The 24564-nt window shown below is 45.3% G+C and overlaps 1 pseudogene across 1 annotated transcript in view; it reads right to left on the bottom strand.

Annotated features, from left to right (window-relative positions):
• LOC310798935 (transient receptor potential cation channel subfamily M member 1-like) overlaps positions 1–8732 on the bottom strand; it is a 21117-nt pseudogene extending 12385 nt beyond the window's left edge. The window contains exons 1-9 of the transcript in view: positions 8683–8732; positions 8202–8505; positions 8038–8078; positions 6592–6625; positions 4868–5042; positions 3432–3536; positions 2633–2761; positions 1904–2155; positions 1441–1615 (exon numbers count right to left, since the gene is read on the bottom strand). The product of the transcript in view is annotated as a transient receptor potential cation channel subfamily M member 1-like (transcript). The remainder of the gene's footprint in view (positions 1–1440; positions 1616–1903; positions 2156–2632; positions 2762–3431; positions 3537–4867; positions 5043–6591; positions 6626–8037; positions 8079–8201; positions 8506–8682) is intronic.
• Positions 8733–24564: the final 15832 nt, after the last annotated feature.

The raw sequence follows: 24564 nt of genomic DNA, 5'->3' as shown, positions 1-24564 counted from the left end.
AACATAACAAAACATAACAAAACATAACATAACATAACATAACATAACATAACATAACATAACATAACATAACATAACAAAACATAACATAACATAACATAACATAACATAACATAACAAAACAAAACATAACATAACATAACATAACATAACATAACATAACATAACATAACATAACATAACAAAACATAACATAACATAACATAACATAACATAACATAACAAAACATAACATAACATAACATAACATAACATAACATAACAAAACATAACATAACATAACATAACATAACAAAACATAACATAACATAACATAACATAACATAACCCGTGTGTGTGTGTGTGTGTGTGTGTGTGTGTGTGTGTGTGTGTGTGTGCATGTGTGCGTGCACGCACGTGTCATAGAGATTAACCATTGACATACAGTATGGATAACGCATCTCCACTTCCTACAACTATGAAAAGTGAAGCAAAACATATCTCGTTTCAGTGAGCTGCCATCTTGCTTGTGTCACGTCATTTGCAACCAGAGTTTGCACAGTATCAGCCCCCTCAGCCATGCTGGTCTGAGAGTGGCTGTCACAGCTGTCAATCAGCCCTTTCTATATAGTCAAATAACTTTTTTTTTTTTTCTTTTTTTTCAATTTTCAATTTTACAAGACAGGACAACGACAAAGACAAAAAACAAAAACAAAAAGACAGGGCAGCTTAAACACTTCACAAAGACATAGATGTGGACAACAATAAAGAAAAGGATGGACAGATGAATGATAATACGATAAAATAAATTCAATTAAATTAGATGTACAAGGCAAAAGGCAGTGCTCAGGTGGCAGTATCACTTCGGTTGAGGTATCCAATAGTCAGTGTCTCTGCTAGGTTAGGGTCGATATATTTCAGGTAGGGCTCCCACACTTTATAAAAGACATCGGTTGTTGAGTGTAGCATACATGTCATGAACTCCAAAGGCATAAGCTGCATAATTATCTGGTGCCAGTTCCTCTTTGTTGGAGGTTTGTCTTTAATCCAAAACAAAATAATATTTTTTCTAGCAGCAAAAGTTAATAAATTAAATAGTCAAATAACATTTTAAAAACAAACAAAACTTATCAGAAAAATGTGCACTTGCACATACATCAATCAGTGTGATAAGAACTACATTACCTAAAATGAGAGAAACCGAGGGAACAATTTAGTACTTTGATTGTTTAGTTTGGCTCATATCCCGTCCGCTATCATGGAAGGGGTGGGATCTTTGACCTATATGCAGCCAGCCACTAGAGGGCGATCAAGATGTTTTTGACTTCACTTTCTGGATCGATGGGATTAAACCACAGAGATTATCACTGGGACAGGAAGTGATATCACGATATGAGGACACACATGACAGACTGATGATCCGGGACCAAACAGGAATCTTACTATGAATTCTAGTCTTACGGTCTATGGAGTCAGCAAACACCTCGCCGTAGATCATCCAGTAGGGCATGTAGAAGATGTTGCGTGCGAGCCGCCATGTTGGCTCCTCGTCCGGGTGCAGGATGGCCTGCCTCGCCACGCCGAAACTCATCAGCACCACCAGCATGATCACCACAAAGTACAGCATGTCAATCATCTGCAGACACAGAGACAGCAGCCGCACCTTAGCCCTCGTTCACACCATACGCCGAAGCTACGCTGAAGCAATGCTGAAGCTACGCAGCGCAGAGGCAGCTTCATTTCAGTGTCCTTGTTAACAGGCGAGACCGTTCACACCAGCCGCATGCCACGCTGAAGCTACGCTGCAGCGATAGTTTCAGCTTCTGTTCTATTTTCCAAGCGTGCAGCGCGCTGCACCCGAGCAGCCAGGGTAAGCTATTCCTTTTATGTAAACACGTTTCATGCACCTGTACGTCCATCCTACCATTTTGCCGATCATCATGACGTAGGGCCCCAGGTACTTGTTGACGCCGAAGATGTCGAGGACCCGGATGTACCAGAAGATGATGTCCACGCAGTAGATGACGCGGCCATAGCCCATGTAGGGCTCGCTCTGCAGCCGCAGCAGCAGCCCCAGCAGGAAGACGGAGATGGCCACCAGGTCCGTGATGTTCCAGTACTCCTCCAGCCACACGTTGATCTTCTGCTTCAGCTTCCCCGGCTCCGACATCAGGATCTGAGGGCAGAGGGACGGGACAGGCTCATGACAGCCGTACATGCTTCAAAAGCATATGGATCAGTTTTCAACACATCCACGTGCGTCGGACACCCTGATAAGAATGCTCCATCCGTTTATGCATTGATGGATGCGAATTAGCTTATACTGACAGATACCAATTGTGCTACGATTTTAGTGGCAACGGTAATTATAGTATTTCTTTTTCACTGAAAAAACAAACAAAACAAAAAACAAATAAACAAATAAAGATCTGATCTGATTTTTACTGAGGTCTGGACCATTAAAGCCATGTTCTCATGTGCTCCTTTCATACAAATCCTCTCCCAGAGCCGGACAGCAGCTGGACCTGAGCAAACTGAAAGGAAGAAGTGACTTCAACAGTTTTAAATCTGTAGGCTATCTGTCGTACTTTCTCCAGTCGCAGGGTGATGATGTACTGTAAGAGAGGACTATCCACTCCTGTAGACTGCCTACCTGTCGGACCTTCTCCAGTCCCAGGGTGATGATGTAAGAGATGACGATCCACTCCTGCAGTGAGGGCCAGCGCTCCATTTTGACCAGGATGATGTAGTTGTACAGCGCCAGGTAGACCAGGTAGGCCATCTGACAGAGACAGAGGAAGCAAGATGTTTGACAAGGTGCTCTTTCATCATCTATATGACTTTGTACTTGAAAAATAATGTGTCTCTCCCTCTCATATTCCTCTCTCTCTTGCTCCCTCTCTCTTTCATCCCCCTTATTACTTACTGTGACTTCTTAAAATCATTGCATCAAAATGTTTTATTGATTATTATTTTTGCCTGTAACTTTATGCCACTGCTGTTTTCAGTTAGGGTTAAATAATCAACTAATTTATAGCAGCTACGGAGAACTTTCATTTTGTATTAATTCAGCGGCGCCTGTGGACAAAAGCGGTACTGTTCACCCGTAACAAAAACTGCACTTCCTCAACACGAGGCCAGGCAGACAGGCCAGACAGGGCTTCTCTTAGTCAGATAGCACCCCCCCTCCCCGTCTGTCTGTCTGTCTGTCTGTCTGTCTGTCTGTCTGTCTGTCTGTCTGTCTGCCTGTCTGCCTGTCTGTCTGTCTGTCTGTCTGTCTGTCTGTCTGTGTGTGTGTCTGCCTGCCTGTCTGTCTGTCTGTTTGTCTGTCTGTCTGTCTGTCTGTCTGTCTGTCTGTGTGTCTGTCTGTCTGTCTGTCTGTGTCTGTCTGCGACAATGGGTCATTGATCTAGATGCAACAGTGTTTTTAATCAAATCAAATGTTCACTTGCCGTGTTGAACCAGAACTTGGTAAACTTGGTAGATCTTCTTCCCGATGGGAATCCTCCTCCTCTGCTTCTTGTTTTCCTCGTCATCGCAACATTGGAGACACCGTCCTGAAAATCAATTAGTTACACAAAGTGACATGAAGCAATACACTTTTTCTGATGCACTTTTCAATACTGTTTTTTTTTTATAAACAAAATCAATGAAAATGTCAGACATGAATTATTAACAGAATCAGACATACATTATTAACAGAATCAGAGAGGAATAAAGCTGGGATTTCCCCCCAATTGTATTTGGCCAATTCCCCCTGCTGTCCCGGGCGTTGCTCCACCCCGTCTGCCGATCTGGGGAGAGTTGTAAACTAGCACATGCTTCCTCCGATACATGTGCAGACGCCAGACGCTTCTTTTCACCTGACATGCTATTCCTCCAATTCCGCTCCCCGATCCCCCTCGAACAGGCTGACCAGAGGAGGCACTAGTGCAGCGACCAGGACATAATACCCTTAATCTTCCCACCCTCAGACCCGGCCAATTGTGCCTGTATGGATGCCTGACCAAGCCGGAGGTAAGGGGCCCGAACCTGCGACCATCGTGTTGGTATGCAGGGAATCAACCCCTGCACTACCCGGATGCCCAGATATAGCCTTTATAAACAAATGATATACAAGCCTGCCAATATAAAATACTGTTTTAAGAATTCCTTTAGAAAGAGGAACATTATATGCCCATATAAAATGGCTGCTGGACTTGTGAATGTGCTTGTGTCTGCATGGTGCCGTACCCTGCTGGACTTGTGAATGTGCTTGTGTCTACATGGTGGTGTACCCTGCTGGACTTGTGAATGTGCTTGTGTCTGCATGGTGGTGTACCCTGCTGGACTTGTGAATGTGCTTGTGTCTGCATGGTGGTGTACCCTGCTGGACTTGTGAATGTGCTCTACATGGTGGCGTACCCTGCTGGACTTGTGAATGTGCTTGTGTCTACATGGTGGTGTACCCTGCTGGACTTGTGAATGTGCTTGTGTCTGCATGGTGGTGTACCCTGCTGGACTTGTGAATGTGCTTGTGTCTGTATGGTGGTGTACCCTGCTGGACTTGTGAATGTGCTTGTGTCTGTATGGTGGTGTACCCTGCTGGACTTGTGAATGTGCTTGTGTCTACATGGTGGTGTACCCTGCTGGACTTGTGAATGTGCTTGTGTCTGCATGGTGGTGTACCCTGCTGGACTTGTGAATGTGCTTGTGTCTACATGGTGGTGTACCCTGCTGGACTTGTGAATGTGCTTGTGTCTGTATGGTGGTGTACCCTGCTGGACTTGTGAATGTGCTTGTGTCTACATGGTGGCGTACCCTGCTGGACTTGTGAATGTGCTTGTGTCTACATGGTGGTGTACCCTGCTGGACTTGTGAATGTGCTTGTGTCTGCATGGTGGTGTACCCTGCTGGACTTGTGAATGTGCTTGTGTCTGCATGTGGCGTACCCTGCTGGACTTGTTGTCATCTTCTTTCTCTTTGGCGTCGTCGCTCTCCTTGGAGGAGTGATACGCCGTATCGTCTCCCAGCCGAAGGTCCAATAGGAGGATTGAAGGAGGAAAAACGATGCCTAAAATCACCTGGGGACAAGATGAACAGTCGGAACATTAAGTATAATCAACAGAAGAAGAAGAAGAAGAAGAAGAAGAATCTGGCAAAACAACAATGGGTATTCCATAATAATAATAATAATAATAATAATAATAATAATAATAATAATAATAATAATACATTTAATTTTGAGGCACCTTTCAAAACACTCCAGGTCACCGTACAGTGCATAAAAGAACATAATACATAACATACTGAAAGATCATACTTAGGTCAAAACAACAAGCATGGTAAACAGCAGCATAGATCAAACAAGACAAGCATAGATAAAAGAAAAGACAGGAGATACAAGGCGGGCAGGCACACAGTGCCGTTGTATCCTATAGGAAACTTTGGACGATTCCAACGGCCCTTGGCTGACAGGGGCCCTGACAGGGGCCCTAAAAAATGGAAGACTCTGTGGAATTTTTTGCAGTAAAAAATTATTAACCTATTGTCATTAATATATTTTATTCACAATGTACTAATACAACTAATGGTTTATTTTTATTTTTATTGTATTTTGGCAACAAAAAAAAAAACCCTCCCTTCGATTTTCATAAAATGGTTCAGTCCTGCCTCAAGTCCACCCCCAAAGCACGCAGAACTGCCAGCTTCTATCAGAAATGCTAATGAGTTCTCACTCACTATCATTTCATGGCACCAGCAGCATCATCATGTCTAAATAAGGCAAGAGAGCCAATTAAACAAATGAAATGGTCAAAGTTGACATTGCCATTAAGGTATTTTAGATAGGCACCCCCTCCCCCGCCCGAGTATTTCTAAATATGCGGTTTCCCGGCTGCGTGTAACGTTTGCACTATGGAATCACAATCAGAATGATTTGGGCGAAGCTACCTCCCCTGTTTCCAAGCTCACCAGCCGCCACTGATTTAAACCCAACTGGCAGTCCCATAAGTACAGTATGTGGTTTCACTTTCATTCAATAAATACCCAAGTCTTTTTCACATGATGGTTTTAAAGCCATTGTTCTGTAGAACAATTCATAAGAAGCACTGTAACAAACTTCTAAATCGTGAATCTTTGAAAGGAGGCATTGATTCTGCTTTGAATGTGCCGCCGCTCACTCAGGTCCCAACAAATCAGCAGCAAGCTGGAGTGGACCCAAAAGGGTGCTGGAGTGGACCCAAAAGGGTGCACACACTCAATCACCGAGGTCAGGCCAAAGAAGCACCAGCGGTGCCTGACAACATAAGAGACATCTCCCTAGCTCGTATCCGGCGAAAAACCTCAGGGGAGGGTCGACGAAGACTGACCTCTCAAGCCAATAATGTGCGGATTTACAGTCTGCCCTGTCCGTTGAAGCGGGCCATCGAGGTGCAGATGTCGGTCCCTACCTACACGTCTCTCCCTAGCAACAGTGGGAGTGTTGTGGGCCCAAAATGACCTGCACCACACCGACCTGTAGCCAGAATATGGAGGTCTCCCCAGGAGTACGCCCCTTCCGCTGCCTGCGCTCTTCCTCAGCTTGGCCTCACTGAGCGTCCCCACCTCAGTAGGCTACCATGGTGCTAGGGCCTTCAGCTCCACCATGTCCAGACTCTGGAACTCCCTGTCCCCACACATCCGACAGTCTGACACATTAAGCACATTCAAATCCCACCTTAAAACCCACCTGTTCAACCTGGCCTACTCACTTTAAGCCCAGCCATACAGCACTCCGCTTTCTCTAACTTCATCCCCTATGTGCCTGCCCGCCTTGTATCTCCCGTCTTTGCTTTGATCTATGCTGCTGTTTACCATGCTTGTTGTTTTGACCTAAGTATGATCTTTCAGTATGTTATGTATTATGTTCTTTTATGCACTGTACGGTGGTGACCTTGGGTGTTTTGAAAGGTGCCTCAAAATTGTATGTATTATTATTATTATTTATTTATTTATTTATTTTATTTAACCTTTATTTAACCAGGTAGGTCAATTGAGAACCAGTTCTCATTTACAATGACGACCTGGCCAAAAGGCAAATAGAAAACAAATGGACATAAAGAAAAACATAGATAACAAATAATACAATTATACACGTCATACCAATCCTAAAAGAGTAATATTTACAATATTTACAATATTTACGGTGACATATTAAAAAGTAAATGGCTAAAAACAATAAGGACATATATGAAGAAGCAGATGGCTAAAAGCAAGTGCAAGATCTTGTACTATTGATTGCAGTGAGTTTTTGAAAGAGCAGAGCAGAATGAGTGAGTTCAGTTTTAAGGTCGGTTGCAGATGATTCCAGTCATCTGCAGCAGAAAACTGAAAAGAGGAACGACCAAAGGAGGTACAGGCTTTGGGTATGAGGAGATTGATGGAGCTACTGGAACGCAGACTGCGATTTGTGTTGTGGATATTAAGAAGTGACTGTAGATATGATTATTATTGTTATTAGGTGAAAATAATACTATGCAGCCTTTACTTCCTTGACTGTAAAAGGCAGACTCGTGGGTACCAATAGCCTACATTTGGAGCATTATTTATCCTCCCCCTTGCAGACAAGGTAGCATGGCTGCTACCAATGAATGTCTTAGGTCTTGTAGTTTCATAGGATACCAATAACTTCACTCTAGCTTTAAAGATGCCCTCTGAAACACAGTAATGTCAGCGACAGATGTTGGCAGCCTGGATGCCCCCCCCCCCCCCCCGCCCCCCCCTAGTGGCTGGGTCCCAGAAAGCAACCCCATATGGAACCCATATGGGGTTCAACCATATATTGAACCGTCTAAAGGGCAAGAGCTTTATCCCCCCCCCACCCCCCCCCCCAAAAAAGTGATAGCAATAACATGATATTTGGAGACAGGAATAAAGATGGATCGATAATGAATTTGCAAGCACAATAAAGTCTTTATTATATAAGGTGGAAAAATGACTGCACAGTATTCAAACTCCTATGGATACTGGAGGTAGGATGTGGAGGTAAGACTGTGGAGGTAAGATGGTGGATGATGATGGCAGGATCAGACTTAGTACTTGGCCATGGTGCTCTCCAGCCAGTCGTTGAACAAGCAGACCTGGAAATAGATTCAGAAAGAAGTTAGAATACGGAGCCAGGAACATGTATTCAAATGGGCTGTCTTCTTTCTGTGAATGACATGGTGGTGAATATGATCAATGAAGAGACGTTTGAGCCTCACCTTGGCGTAGACACCGGGGTACTCCCTCTCAGCACATCCGTAGCCCCAGGACACCACACCCTGCAGCTCACCATTACACACAACGGGGCCACCAGAGTCACCCTGAGAGGAGGAAATGCAAACAATGAGACGAGCAATCAAATCCAAAGTGGAAGAATAAAGTATCAGCATGATCAGCATGATGTCATTGTCGATGTTGTAGGAGCTGTATCTGGGGTGGCGGATGACACGGGAAGAGGAGACGAACTGCTCAGAGCCCTCAGTGACCCTGATGTTGTGCTCGCCCATACGCACCTGCACACGGCTGGAGAGGGAGGAGAAGAGTAGAGTTTAGCTTCATGATACCAATTACAATTAAACCATCTTCTTTATTCCTGACAAAATTAATCAATCAAACTTAAATTCCTGCTACATATCTTTCTGTATCTATTTCCAGGTCTGCTTGTTCAACGACTGGCTGGAGAGCACCATGGCCAAGTACTAAGTCTGATCCTGATCCACCTCCACCACCCCACCATCATCATCCACCATCTTACCTCCACAGTCTTACCTCCACATTCTACCTCCAGTATCCATAGGAGTTTGAATACTGTGCAGTCATTTTTCCAAATTATATAATAAAGACTTTATTGTGCTTGCAAATTCATTATCGATCCATCTTTATTCCTGTGTCTCCAAATATCATGTTGCTATCACTTTTTTTTTGGGGGGGGGGGGGGGGGGCAAAGAAATGTTCTCCCGGCATCAGAAAGGAACTCAGACTCCATTAATGATATGATTATCCACATTTCTTTGCAGTGACCAATGACCATGACATTCTGCAAAAACATTTGAGAAACTCCTTTAAACAGCTCATCATCATTAGACCATTTTGTCCGTCAGGTCAGAAGACCAGAAAGATCAACTCTATGGGCCTGAGGTTCTAAACTCTTACAAACGTGAGGTTGGCGTTGACCTATTTCTGGATGACTTCTCCGAGGCATTCAATGTCTTGGAGCTTCTCCTTGGGAAATGATGAATTACAACCTTCAGAGCCGTATCCCGGCCGGGCCCCACCCCCTCTCTTTGGACCAGGAAAGGCAATATTGCTTCTCAAAACACCAGGGGCCAGTTGCACCAAGTGGTCTTAACTATGCCTGGTCGTAACTCCTACGTCGGTCTTAGTTAAGACCAGTCTTTAGAGTGGATTTATGCCTGTTGCACCAACACGGCTTACGTCTGGTCTTAACTACGCTGGTCGTAGCAATGCGCGTCCATGTTAATTGCCAGGGAATGCCCCCTGATTGGATGATGTCGCAAAAATGTGCCTCGCGACCTGCTTGCAGCGTCACTGTGCCACTACGCTCTCTCAGCCACTACTGTAAGTGCATCACTACACCCTCCCTCCTCCCACCCTCCCTCGCTCCAGGGGAAAAATGGCGGCGATTGAGCCAGACAGACAGTCTGAATGAAATTGAATGTAACGTTCCCAATTCTATGTATTAAATTCTAAAAAATTAACGGCAACATTTGGGAAGGCTAAGCCACACAACTAGTTAGTGTTGTGAGACTAAACTAGCAATCAATAATTACAAAGTTATAAAGGTTACATGGTATATTTATTTCAGAGAACAAATTGAGGTAGATCTTACCTAACAGAGTTGCTGCTGAGTCTCCCCCTCAGGGGAGGGCTCCTCAAGTCTTTATACAGCATTGGGCGTGTCATGTAACATGGGAACTCAACCTTACACCAGCTCCTGTAGCGCTCCCTACAGGCTGGAGGCTTAACTGTCTTAAATTCTCACTACAATCCTCCCTCTAATCCTATTGGATTACTTATCATAGTTTAAGAGAGGGAACTGTCACATGTGCATAATATTAAACTATCTTCATAGAGAAGAAATGTAGCTTACTCATATATGCTTTTCATAAACTCCAACCAACAACCACACAGCAAGAGGCTAATTTTGCCTACTCCATTAGACGTTTCCATAAAATAGAGTTGAATCCAAATTTCTCACTTGAGTCCTTTAAAACCAAATTGTCTCTTTGTTTCCTTAACTTTTAAGCCCTTAGAGAAGGAGGACATTAATTCAACTCAATCTATGGCAACTCTCCCCAAGGCCTAACATTACTGTATGGTTTGTAAGCTGTAAGTAGCCAAACTATCCATTAATTTAGTAGGAAAAGCAGTTCCTATTCAAAATCATTACTTTAACCAATTTACCTCCAGTGGCTTCTTCTCATCCTGCACATGGCCCTTGGATCCTTTATCAAAGTCTATTTTGCCTCTAGTACCCCCTATGGCTAAAGTGACACCTTCTCAGGCCAGAGCTTAGTGAGCCATCTGTTGTGCCCCAAATGCTATCTAATCCCACATGTTTACAATTGGGTGGGGTTGGGAACCATGCAAGACCCCCTTAGTGTAGTCGTAGACTGAATTTCAATCATGGAAGACCAAATAAGGCATTAATAGAGCACCCCATGCTGTCATACCCCTCAGCCCAAATGACGTCACTAAATGACGTCACCATCTCCGACGTCACCTTCTCCATGACGTCACCTTTGCAGCGTGACGTCAGTTGCCCAAATGACGTCAGTTATGACATCATAAATGCCCTTCTCCTGGTACTATATAAGGCCCCCATCACCACAGCTTAAATCACACTTGTGCAGTCATCACTCACCTTGTGTCAGCATCACGCTTCATCCAGCATCTCCAGGCAAGAAGCTTCATTCATTCCAGCACCATGTCCGAGTCCGAAGACGAGCAGCAAAGGTTCAGCTCCACCGTGGACGCCTTCCTCCAGAGCACGTTCAACGCCCCGGCCAGCCCCGGGCAAATCCCCGATCCCCAGGCTTCATCTCCGGGCGTCTCAGGCGTCTCACTGGACGCTCCCCGCACCAGGGGCCGCGGCCGCAAAAGAAGATCCAACGTCCCGGAGGTCCTCGTCTCGCCCGGATCGCAGTCCGCGCAGCACTCCGGAGGCCGTGGCCGTGGCAAAAGAGCCCAGAAGTCCATCTCCAAGAAAGGCCCAGCGAAGCGCACCAAGACCGCCGGTTCCTCGGCGGACGCGCCAAGGCTTCCAGCCCCTCCAGGCCTCCATGATCCCCTGATCGCAACGATGTCTTCACTGGTCGGGTCCCTCATCGACATCGATGCCCGGCTGAGGACGCTCACGAGCCCCACGCTCCCCACGGCAGCAGCCCAAACAGCGCCGCCCCAGGTTTCAGGCTTGTATCCCCCTTTTCAGCCCGCATTTCTTCCGGCGATAACAGCCCAGCCAGCCCCGCTTCAAAATCCAGGTGTGTGCGCCGAGTTCCCTCCCCTCCCCGCACTCATCCCCCCTATGAATACCCTCGCCTCGGCCATCCACTCCCCCGGATACGGGAGGCCGTATATCCCACTCTCAGTAAACATATCGCCCAGGCTTCGATCCATGATCCTTCAAGGCAGGGATATCAATCTAGTCAGCATTATCCTGCCGTCTGCTGAGTGCAGCAAAAAGATAACGGGCGGCCAAGATATATCGGCCGTCCTGAAATCTTCCGACCCCCGTCTCGCCAAAGATCTATCACCAACCGAATTCCTCGTTGCGTTCGGGGTTTTCCGCGACATTATATGCTCAGTGTATCCCAGCCGTCGCGTCGAGTTAGACGAGTACTTGGCTCTGATGGGAGACCTCCACCTTAGGTACGGGAAAAACATATTTTACCAGTACCACAAAGCGTTCTCTACAAAAGCGGCGCTGTACATAACTCGTTCCAACATCCGTCTAGACTGGTCCATGTTGGATACCGAGCTATTGGTACTGGTCACGGGTGGTCATCAGGCGATCACCTGTTTTTCCTGCGGCGAAGTAGGCCACACAGCGCCCCTATGCCCTACGGCCGCCTTCCAGGCTTCCGGGAGCAACACACCGTTTCCGGCCGGTCCACCCCCCCTCCTCCAGCAGGGAACCTTCCAGCCATCTCAATCAGACCGCCAGGGGCGCAAGGTAGTTATGCATAACAACATGGCTATTTGCAATAATTTTAATGAGGGAGTTTGCACATACCCTAACTGCATTTTTCTGCACGTCTGCAGCGCCTGCAGGGAAGCGCACCCCCGCTCCGTCTGCCCCCGCAGGATCCGCCCCCCAAGGCAGTTCCCCAAAAAAGAAAAGTTGGGCTAACATTCATAAAATCCCTTCCATCCACCCCCATCGACATCCCAGCCCTGGGCCTCGAATTAGCCTGCCACCCTGATCGCGTATTTACCGATCATCTCTTAACTGGCCTCTCCCAGGGGTTCAAAATAGGAGTAATTTCTCCCCCCACAATTTCCCACGTCTCTAAAAATCTGCAAACGGCTCAAAAAGAGCCCAAAGTAGTTTCTCAACTCCTTAGCAGGGAATTATCAAAAGGAGTCATAATCGGCCCATTTGATTCTCCCCCCTTCCCGGTGTTCCGAACAAGTCCAGTAGGCGTCGCCACTCGCAAATATTCCAGCAAAAAGCGCCTAATTATAGACCTGTCAGCGCCTCATCATGGCCCCACTCCAAGCATAAACAGCCTCATTCCTCCCGAACCTTATTCCCTCCACTATGCAAAAATAGACCACGCCATTCGTCTAATCAAACTGGCAGGCAAAGGTGCGTGGCTTTCTAAAGCCGATATCTCAGACGCCTTCAAAGTCATCCCTATCCATCCCTCCCAATGGCATCTATTCGGAATAAAATGGGATTCAAAATTCTATTTTTCCGTAAGGCTCACGTTTGGGTGCAGAAGCAGCCCCGCCATCTTTAATTCACTAGCAGAAGCTCTATGCTGGATATTGCTAAACAATATCCGTCTCCCCGCAGTGCTACACCTGCTAGATGATTTCCTGCTCATCGACCCTCCGTCCGTCCCCTCAATCTCCCTAGTCAAACTCAAAGAGACGTTTCACAGGCTGGGCGTCCCTCTAGCCGAGGAAAAAACCTCCGGGCCCTCACCATCTCTCGAATTCCTGGGCATTAATCTTGACACCAAGCTTATGCAAGCTTCCCTCCCTCTCGAGAAATTGTCTCGCATCCGCAAAATAGCTCAGTCCTATTCAGCAGCCAGCCACATTTCAAAACGAGACCTTTTGTCTCTGCTCGGCCACCTGAATTTTGCCATGCACATTATTCCCCAAGGGAGGTCATTCATTTCCAGGCTGCTCGATTTAGCATTGTCAGTCCCCAGCCTCCTTGACTCAGTTACCCTCAACGAGGGATGCCGATCCGATCTCAAATTCTGGGCTCACCTCTTAGAAAATTGGAACGAAATCTAATTTTTCTATGACGAAATCGTCTTGTCTGCCGACGACTTAAAACTTTTCACAGATGCAGCCCCATCCGTGGGTTTTGGGGGGGTCTACCAAGGCCACTGGTTCGCTGGCACTTGGCCGCAGCAGTTTGCCGGCTTGGATCAGTCCTCCGCTCTATACGAAATATACCCGATAGTGGCTGCCTGTCACATATGGGGGCGCTTCTGGGCACGTAAAAGGATAGCAGTCAAATGCGATAATGCTGCAGTAGTCGCCATCATCAATAAAGGGCGATCATCTTCCCCGGCCATTATGCCTTTTGTTAGGCGCCTAACCTGGCTTTCCGTCACCCATAATTTTATCATGGTCGCCAGGCACATCCCCGGGCATATTAACATAATCGCTGATCACCTCTCCCGTTTCAATTTCCAGGCGTTCCGCAGACTCTACCCCGAAGCAGACTCGACTCCGACACCTCACCCCTCCTTTTCTGCCCTCACGCTCTCATAGAGCACAATCCCCATCTCACCCCTTTTCTCCACTCGGCCCAGTCCTACATTAGGCAAGGACTGGCCAGTTCCACCATCAAAGCTTACGACGCGGCTTGGCGAATGTTTGCCATGTTCTGCCTCTCCGTCAACCAGCCCGTTCACCCCGTTCTAATTCCCACAGTATGTGCCTTCATTACTTTCTGCGTAGATGTCCGCCACCTCCGCCCTCCTTACATTCGCAGCCTAGTGGCAGGGATCCAATTTTACGCCAGGTGCCTCGACCCGGCTTTTCCCAGTCTATTTACAAATCCAGTTGTTAAACTACTATTAAAAGGCATTTCAAAAGCTTTTCCGTCTGCCCCCGACTCCCGGCGTCCCATTACTCTCCCCATATTACGGCACTTGTAAACCAGCCTCAGACAAGGCATTCACTCCACCTTTTTAGACAGCCTCTTAGAGTGCGTATTTTCCCTGGCCTTTTATGGGTTCCTCAGAATCAGCGAGTTTACATCCCCCGCCACATTTCAACCCTCACGTGACATAACTCTCTCCGATTTAAAATTCCACCCGACCACTATAGCATCTCCCTGAAACATACCAAAGTAGGCGGAGCTTGCTCTATAATCATTGCTCGCATCCAATCTCCCTTCTGCCCCTTCTCGGCCATGATTCGATACCTTAGAGTCAGGCCCCCAACTAGTCCCTCGGCCCCCCTTTTCCTCATCTCTCCCCATCATCACATGACGAGATCCTGGTTCATCCTTCACTTCAAGACCACACACCAGAAATGCAACATCCCTGCAGAGAACTATTCCAGCCACTCCTTCAGGATCGGAGCAGCCACATCAGCAGCCACGCAGGGGGTGTCCTCCGCCTCCCTTCAACAACTGGGGCGCTGGTCCTCAACCGCCTATGCATCCTACATTCGACCAGAGCAAGACGCCATATTATCAGCCCAAAGATCCCTCCTTCCATGACTAAAGAGGCAGCAAGCACTTCGTTGGTGGTGATCAAACTCTCCTTTTCTCATCGATGCGCCCATGCCCGGGCTATCCACATCCACTCCCTTGCATCCCCGCTTTGCCTTAAAAAACCCCGGTCAGCCCCTCATCTCCCGGCATGCATGAATTCTCCCCCCGTCAGCCCACGACCTGACTAAAGCATACCCCAGGCGAGCTCCATGACCCCCGTTTTCACTCTCCCAGTTCCTGAAATAACTTTAAATTCCTTTGGGGGATGACCCCCGTTTTCACTCTCCCTGTTCCTGAAATAACTTTAAATTCCTTTGGGGGATGTCCTATCTCTTACAGCACCGACACCCTCTCTCATAAGCAAGAGGAGCGTCACATCATGGAGTCATACGCCATACTCAAACTGTCTATTCTGATTCAATAAAGTTTGTTAAAATTATATTAAGAGTCTCTCATGATTGAAGTGTAGTCGTAGACTGAATTTCAATCATGGAAGACCAAATAAGGCATTACTAGAGCACCCCATGCTGTCATACCCCTCAGCCCAAATGACGTCACTAAATGACGTCACCATCTCCGACGTCACCTTCTCCATGACGTCACCTTTGCAGCGTGACGTCAGTTGCCCAAATGACGTCAGTTATGACATCATAAATGCCCTTCTCCTGGTACTATATAAGGCCCCTATCACCACAGCTTAAATCACACTTGTGCAGTCATCACTCACCTTGTGTCAGCATCACGCTTCATCCAGCATCTCCAGGCAAGAAGCTTCATCCCACCACCTCCCCCAGATCACCACCAATGTTATGACTCCGTTGGAAACAGATCCCCTTAGGGGGGATGTCCTATCTCTTACAGCACCGACGCCCTCTCTCATAAGCAAGAGGAGCGTCACATCATGGAGTCATACGCCATACTCAAAAGGGAGCAATTAGAACACCTGCTATGTAACTCTAACATTGATTTTCTGGGGATATCTGAAACTTGGCTAACTAGCTCCTCACCAGAAGCTGCTATCTCACTACCTGGATATACTAGTTTTAGAAGGGATAGGGGGGGTCAGGGGAGGGGTGGGGGGGTAATTTTGTATGTTAGGGAACATCTGAAATGCAACCAGATTATATGGCCCAATGATTTTAGTCTAGAATGTGTTGGTGTAAATATCTCTCTGTCCGATGAAATGTCGCTGGTGATTGTCTGCATCTATCGCAAGCCTTCGGCTAAAATTGATTTTTATGATCATCTCAAGACGCTCCTTAATTCATGTGACCACAAAAAAGAAATTATTTTGATTGGAGACTGGAATATAAATTGGGACGTGAAAAAAGATAGAAAAAGCCTGAAATCAATTATGGATTATTTTAATTTTACTCAGTTAATTGACCAACCCACTAGAATCACTCATCGATCTCAATCAAAAATGGACTTAATTTTCTCGAACAAACCTAGAAGTGTTACTAAAATACACAACCTGTTAACAGGAATCTCGGACCATAATGCGATTTTCTTTTCCAGAAAACTTAATAAATCCCGCTTCCAAAACCCATTCTCTAGTACTTCTGATAACCGTACAAACACTTTGACTGTCCCTAAAAACGAAGAACAAAATCTGGCAAGAGCTCTAAAAGATATTGAGTGGGATAATCTCACCACGTATGATGATGCAGACATCAGTAGCGATATGTTTCACTCTAGGTTGAAGGATGTAATCCTCAGTTTCTCCAGACGAGGGAGCCACAGGAGGAGGAAATCCACCTCCCTCCCCTGGCTCAACTCGTCGTGTTTGAAACTGATGAAAGTCAGGGACCTGCTGCTTAAAAAGTCAATTACAACTGGGCTAGGTACTGACCGACAATTGTTTGTTTCAGCTCGAAATAAGGTGATTGCTGAATTAAGGAAGGCTAAAGCCAACTTTTTTATCACTGTTATGGAAAGTGCAAGGGGGAACAGCAAAACAATCTGGCAAAATATTAATAAACTGACAGGTAAACAACTGAAACAGGACACTAAAGCTATGGAATTAAAGGTCGACAACCAGCTGGTGAGCAACCCTGTCACCTTGGCAGAAAAACTCAACACCTTCTTCATAAAATCTATTGATGACATCTCGAAACAGTTTGGCGTATCCACATGCCCTGTAAATATGGTGAATAACCCTACAGTCAATGGAGTGCCAATTTTTACCATCCAGGAAATTTCTGTACCTGAGGTCATTGATATAATTAGTGCTCTGAACAGCTCTAAGGCTAAAGATGTTTATGGTCTTAACACCAGCTTCTTGAAGTTAAATAAAGAGACATTAGCGCCACCTATTATGCACTTAGTTAATTTATCCATCAAGCACTCAACTGTCCCAAAGGCATGGAAACTGGCCTCAGTTACCCCAATCTACAAAGCTGGTGATAAATCTGACATGAACAACTTTAGACCCATTAGTATTTTACCAATAATCTCTAAAATCATTGAAAAATGGGTTGCTAAACAACTTATAGAATTTCTTGAGACGAGCCAGACCCCCTTGCACCCCATGCAGTTTGGTTTTCGTCCACATCACTCAACTGACTCTGCTTTGGTCCTGCTCTTGGAGAAAATAAAAGGCTCCTTGGACAGGGATGGTTGTGTGGGAGCTGTGTTCCTCGATCTTAGGAGGGCGTTTGACACCGTCAACCACAGTGTGCTCCTCTCTAAATTGTCCAGCTTCAATTTTTCTGTTGCGGCCATTAAATGGGTTGAATCATATCTGTCTCACCGGGAGCAGTGCACTGTGGTTGGCGGAGTCAGCTCCCCTTACCTGAGCTGTCCAGTAGGGGTCCCCCAAGGGTCAATTTTGGGGCCAATTTTCTTTTCTTTGTAGATTAATGATCTTCCTGATTACTGTTTTAATGTAGATGTCCAGCTTTATGCTGACGACACAGTTATCTTCACAAGGGCTAAAAACCCAGGGGAGGCGGCACGTGTCTTATCTTCAGCTCTCTCTCATATCCAGGCATGGCTAACTAAATCTTGTCTCGTGCTGAATGCAAAAAAAACAGTTTGTATGTTCTTTTCTAAAAGAAACATTGCACCTCCGCGCTCCAATGTCTTCTTGGGGTCAGAGGAATTATCTGTGGTTAACGAGTTTAAATACTTAGGCGTGATGTTGGACTCCAACCTAACGTTCAGCAACCACATTAAAATGATCTCCAAATTTTTTTAATTCCACTTGTATAACTTCAGACAAATAAGGAGCTGTCTGTCCACAGACGCTGCGTTTTTATTTTTACACTCGATGATCCTTTCGCATCTGAATTATTGTATAACTAGCTGGTCGTTGACAGGAGTAACTACTCTCAAACCAGCCGAATTACTTTATAAAAAAGCCCTGAAAATACTAGATAAAAAACCCTTCTCTCATCACCACAGTCATGTCATACGTAAATATGACATGCTAAGTTTTGAGAACTTTAGAAATTTCACCTCTGCCTGTTTAATATACAAAGTTCTACATGGACTGGCGCCGCCTCCTCTTGCTGACTTCATCAAATATCGTTCGACCGCCAACTCGACCCGTGTCACTCGGGCCATCACGAACAAGGTCTGCGAGGTCCCCTTTAGAAAAACTTATTTTAGCCAGAAGACCTTATCCTTTACGGGAAGCACCCTCTGGAATAATCTACCTCCCTCTATTAGAGAATGCCCTAGTCTCGCCACTTTCAAAGGCCAGTTGAAATTATGGCTCAGATCAAAACAACAATGTGACCACACTTAACATCTGTCATGTTTCGCTGCATGCTCTGTGTGTTTTATTCATTTTAGGTTTTACTAACCTTTTGTACTATTAATTTTTTGGTTCTATTAATTGTGTGTGTTTTAATCATTTTTGGTTTTACTAATCTTCCGTATTATTAATCTTTTTTGTACTATTAATCTTTTTTCTCCTTCATGATTACATCAACCTGCCATGGGACTACAGGTGGAAACTAGCCCTTGGGCTATAACCTGACATGTTTACTGTACGGCTGTACTGTTCATTAACGTGTAATGTCCCACTCTTTAAATAAATGAATCTGAATCTGAATCAGATAAAAAAAAAAAAAAAAAGTCTATTCTGATTCAATAAAGTTTGTTAAAATTATATTAAGAGTCTCTCATGATTGAAATGAATATCCCATAAAGTTTAAAGATTTATAAAAAGTTATAAGAACAAATTAGTACAAATGTATTTTCCTAAGACCAAATCTATTTATACTTTATTACACAACAGTGGATCTTCTGAGTCACAAACACCAAAGCAGCCATCCTTCTCACTCACAAACCATCAAGTCACATCACACCTCCTAACAGGCATACCTACAACAATAGCAGCCACATGTGAACACTTGAGAATAGTCCTGTTCTGCTCCACTCTTTCCATCACCACAGCCAAACAAACCCAAACACACAATCCGACCAAGTTAACTGGAAATAGTTAACCCAAACATTGAATTAAAAAGTAGAACCTAAACAAAATCAAATTACATTTAATTACGCCTTTAAAAAAGATTTACATTTGTATTTAGTGTAGTGAACCAAAAGTTCTCATTCAACTCTTTCAACCCCCCTCTCTCTCTCTCTGTGGGGAGTCCCTTTTGTTCGCTAGGCTCTCTCACACACACACACACACTTCCATACAGCTATCTGCTCTGCTGTTACCACTAAACTTCTATCAATTCCTCAAGTGACTATTTAAACACACAAAACACAAACACAACATTACACAAAGCAATAACACACAATTTGTTCTCTGAAAAAACCTATAACCAAACAGCATATCTCTCTCTGCCTCTACCGGCCTGACTACAGTTCCGCTTTTGTCCGCCATGCTCCTAGAGAGAGGTACCTTTTAACTTTTAACTTACATAACTTGGTGCCCGCAGTCAGGCGACTCACTGAACAGCAGGCCAGGCGCCGCCTACTGGTTTACTAGTGGTTTTATTACTTTATTCAGTGTTAAAGTGGGTGCATCTCATTGTAAAATTGGACTCGGCCCAAATTAGGCTTCAAACGGCCCAAATTGGGCTTCAAACGGCCCAAATTGGGCTTCAAACGGCCCAAATTTTTCACCGCCACCTTTCGGACGCCGGCACGCGCGCCGGCCCATATCGGCCTGGCCTGCTTGGTATCTAATGCCCGGCCTGAATTGATCCCAGTCCGCCCCTGCACACTGACTATGTGGATTGTACATTACACCACACTGTAACGGTGACGTAATGGTGAGGTGTCATGACAGGGCTGTGGTCCAATTAGTCAGGGTGCGAACTACGGGGGAGCTGGGGGGGCTTTGGCTCCCCTTAAAGAAATAGTAGACCCCCTGAAAACATGACTTGTGAAATTTGGGGGGGTCTCTAAATTATTGACTAATATATATTACCCCATGTATTTTCTATTTCTTTTTCTGTACCTTCATAGTGAATAATGCGTAAAATTACGCTATTTTAATCGTATGATTCAGAGTGTGCTCAATCACTGTCAAATTCACTGTAAGCCCCTATACCGACATGCATGTTATTCTTATCATCACCACATCGAAGCGTGGCGGCGCAGGTGCAAATCAAACGTCACTCACGCGGGCAGGTCAGATTTAAAACAACAGCAAGATGTCAAAAAGAAAACAAGACAGTTTGACAAACTTTACATTCACGAAGAAATGGAAGCAGCCGTCAGTTGAACAGCAACAAGTCACTACTACTTCAAACGCAGATGTGGAAAAAGTGACGACGACGTGAAGCTGGAATAGCCTACCTCCGAGTCCTCCCGCATATGGAGGACTGTTTGTGAGATGCAATTAGTCACATGTTGATTGTAGTAGTAGGCCAGGAGTGCAGTGATCCATGAATCATGAAATCTGTGATTCACACTTCCAGTAATGCCCTCCCCCAAACCTCTCCCCCAAACCTTTCTTTCATGACGTTTATTGTTTATTGTTTATTAGGATCCCCATTAGTTACAGCAAGGCTGCAGCTATTCTTCCTGGGGTCCGTAACGTGTTGGATATAAAGAGGATATCAGATGAGGCGAAAGCATCCAAGTCAAGTCAAGAAGATGTGTTGCTCTTTTCACCAGATGTCAGAAGAAGAAGCCTAGTGTCATCTGGGTGCATTGAGGCAGCAGCAGCATTTTTCACTCCAGCTCAGAGATCCATCTCTCCTCTCCACATCACTCACAGAAATAAGTAAGCATTACTTTTAAGATTTATGTCAAATTCCCAGCGCTGTTTTTCAGTGAAGTTCTCCTTTAAGTAAAGTATTTTCCCATCTCTGCAGATTACTGATCCACAAGAGGATGGGTGTGGAGTCTCAACAAAACACCAGTCGCCGGCGCGGAAGGTGCATGGAGGCTTTTCTGCTCATGTCTGGCTGGCTCCTCATCGTGGGCGTCGTGGTGGTGGCTGCGGCTGCGGGGGGGGTCGGGGTCATCATGTATGCACCAGCAAAGCAAACAGGAGAAACGAGTACCTCACCGTACAAGGTGGAAAAACTCATAAAAAAATACCTATAGGCTACAATTCGTAAAAGCTTATTAAAATGTAGACCCATCCCCAACAAACCTGTCTGACTTAACCCTTTTCTCTTTTGTATCAACAGATGCAAGATTTTGCCTCTCTGACAGTGGACACCAAGTCAAGTAAGTCTCTTATTTGTTACAGTTCATACCATCGGATCATTAATGAAAAGTTAAGCTTGCTATAACCTTTTGTTTGTGACAATAAACTGGTTTCCTTTCCCTTCACAAATAAGTAAACGTGCAATTTCTAAACTTGGCGGGGGAGGGGACTGAGGTCTGGAAGAACCACAACCTGATTGTCCTTCTTTATTGTTTTTGTCTTGTTTTTGGATTTAATATAGAAAAATTTCTTTATTCTATTATGCAAACCCAATGAGTCCTCTTGTCAGTTTTTAGCTCTTTTTGTAACTGCTGCACCTGTCGCTTAATGCACTTTTTATGCTCTTTCTTAAAGTTCTGTTGTGATGTTTTTAAATGCCTATTTTATTCTCTTCTTTTATTCTTTTATTTTCTTGTGTCAACCATTTTATGTGAAGCACTTTGAATTGCCTTTGTGTATGAAATGTGCAATACAAATAAACTTGACTTGACTTCTGCTATTGATGTGACTGCTATGCTGCATACTTGTACTGTAGGTCAAATTCATCGTATGTAATCGTATTACTTACTGTGGTTATTAAAGTGAATCTGAAACTGAATTAAATGTGCTTGTCTCCTCTGCAGGGAATTTGGAGAACAACACGATGCAGTGGGTTTCTGTGGCATATGGTGAAGGGAACTCTGTAGGAAGCCACTTCGACTTCGACCCAGACCATCATTCACTGAGCCCGAAAAAGGAAGGGCACTACTTTCTGTTCCTCAACCTTGTGCTCACCTGCACCTACCAGTGCAGAGCGGGTCTCCTCACCGTGCGTGTGGGCCAGAAGCTCACCTGCAGCATGAAGCTTCCCGAGGGGGCGGAGTCACCTGTGAGCAAGAAGTGCTGGAGCGTGGGACACATGCATGGGCAAACGCCGCTGCTCGCTCAGATGACTGTACCACAGGAGGGACTGGACAACTGGAAGCTGCAGGTGAATGAGTCCAGATTTGGGATGTTTCTAGTAGACTGATTTTAGTTCAGGGCTTATTGAAACCCAGGGGCGGTTCTAGGCCGTTTTTGGGTGGGCTTTAGCCCACCCAAAATAGTCTCAGCCCACCCAAAAAAATAGAGGCAAAAAACCCTTTTTTTTTTTTTTTTTTTTTTTTAATCCCTCTCCAAATCCATGGTGGTCATTAGTCGCAGTTTCTGACTACACTCAATGCGCTGTGTGCATGTTTCCCCCCCCCCCTCTATGTTCTTAGGGTGGGCTGAGACAAAAATTTAAGGGGGTACAGCCCACCCGAAAAGTTTCTAGAACCGCGGCTGCGCAGGCGCTCCCTCCTCCATCTATCTGCCTAATCCCACATCACTTCACACAGGTCACACACACAGTACAGCAGCGAAGTGGTCCTCCACAGTCCACACAATCGTTCTCCCCACTCATGATCAATGAAACTGAGGTGAGCATTGAGCAGTCAGAGTCGTTAGTAGTTACTTAATTAGCGCATATTGATATGCAAATTAGCACGTAACGTTGTCGTAGGCTAAACAAAAGAACTTGTCGCTGTGCCTGCCAGACAAACAGGTGGACTGGAGGAAGGTAGGTAGGCTACCATGGCACCAGCCAGCCATGTCATGCTAGCTCGCAGTAAGCGGGTGTAAATGGATGTGATGTTTTTTGAGAAACATATGGGCATAAGTGACAAACATTTTCAAACGGGTCCCTTGTTATCTGAATGAAATTAAGCCCTTCAGAATCGCAAGTGGCTGCTTTACACAGCCTGTCTGATGTGATGATGACGATAGCTTAACATGCGTGCATGGCATCACTTATGTCTTGCTGTGATGTTAGTTCAGTATCTCAATAAAAGTTCTTACAGGCTTGTTATTTCCCTCTAAGGCAGGGATGTCAGAGATCCGGCCCGCGGGCCGGATCCGGCCCACGGGCAGGTTTCATCCGGCCCGCGAGATGTTTTGGAATATTAAAAAAATATATATATATATATTATTATTATTATTAAATTCGCACCCCATTATCATGAACTACGTGTGGCTAATAAGCAAGCTAAGAGTTCATTCATAAGTTAATTAACCTGCACTACAAGGAAGTATGTCAGTAGGTCATCAGGTGTAAACAAAGCCGCCATGATGCCACGCTGGAATTGAATCGCGCATTCAGCTACCTACCAAAAAACAAAAGAATCAACAAGATCAGGCGCGGACTGCATAATCGGGCACGTCGGGCAAATGCCCGGTGGCCTGGCCTGGCCTGCAAAAAAAAAAAAAAAAAAAAATTGTCCCCGCAGTCAGGCCACTCACTGAACAGCAGGCCAGGCGCCGCCTACTGGTTTACTAGTGGTTTTATTATTTTATTCAGGATAAAGTGGGTGCATCTCATTGTAAAATTGGACTTGGCCCAAATTGGGCTTCAAACGGCCCAAATTGGGCTTCAAATGGCCCAAATCGGGCTTCAAACGGCCCAAATCTGGCTTTAAACGACCCAAATTGGGCTTCAAACGGCCCACATCTGGCTTCAAACGGCCCAAATTGAGCTTTAAACGGCCCAAATTTTTCTGACGCCGGCACGCGCGTCGGCCCGTATCGGCCTGGCCTGCTTGGTATCTAATGCCCGGACTGAATTATGATCCCAGTCCGCCCCTGAACAAGATGCTCTCGAAAAAGAGAAAGGTTGACACGGAATGCAGGCAGTTTCAAGAGAAATGGAAAGAGCAGTATTTCTTTTGTGAAGTAAATGGGTAAATGAGTCGAATTGATTTTAGTAAAAAAAAAATCGGCCCCCATGAGGTCTCAGTTGAACAAATCCGGCCCTCTACCTAATATGAGTCTGACACCCCTGCTCTAAGGGAGTGCAAGGCAGATATTTAAACAGCCTTGTTTGTGTACAGTAGCCTACCAGTGGCATGGGAGTAATAAAAAGGGATTAAGGACCAGGACCCCTGGTGGTCAGTAAGATGGGCTGGTTGAGCCAATGTTAAAATGATCTTTATTTATTATTTATTTTTGCTTTAAAACTATTTTTTAATTT

The sequence above is a fragment of the Poromitra crassiceps genome (assembly GCF_964638095.1).
Source record: "Poromitra crassiceps genome assembly, chromosome: 26".
NCBI classification, from domain to species: domain Eukaryota; kingdom Metazoa; phylum Chordata; class Actinopteri; order Beryciformes; family Melamphaidae; genus Poromitra; species Poromitra crassiceps.
This window is presented reverse-complemented; position numbering and strand designations above follow the sequence as displayed.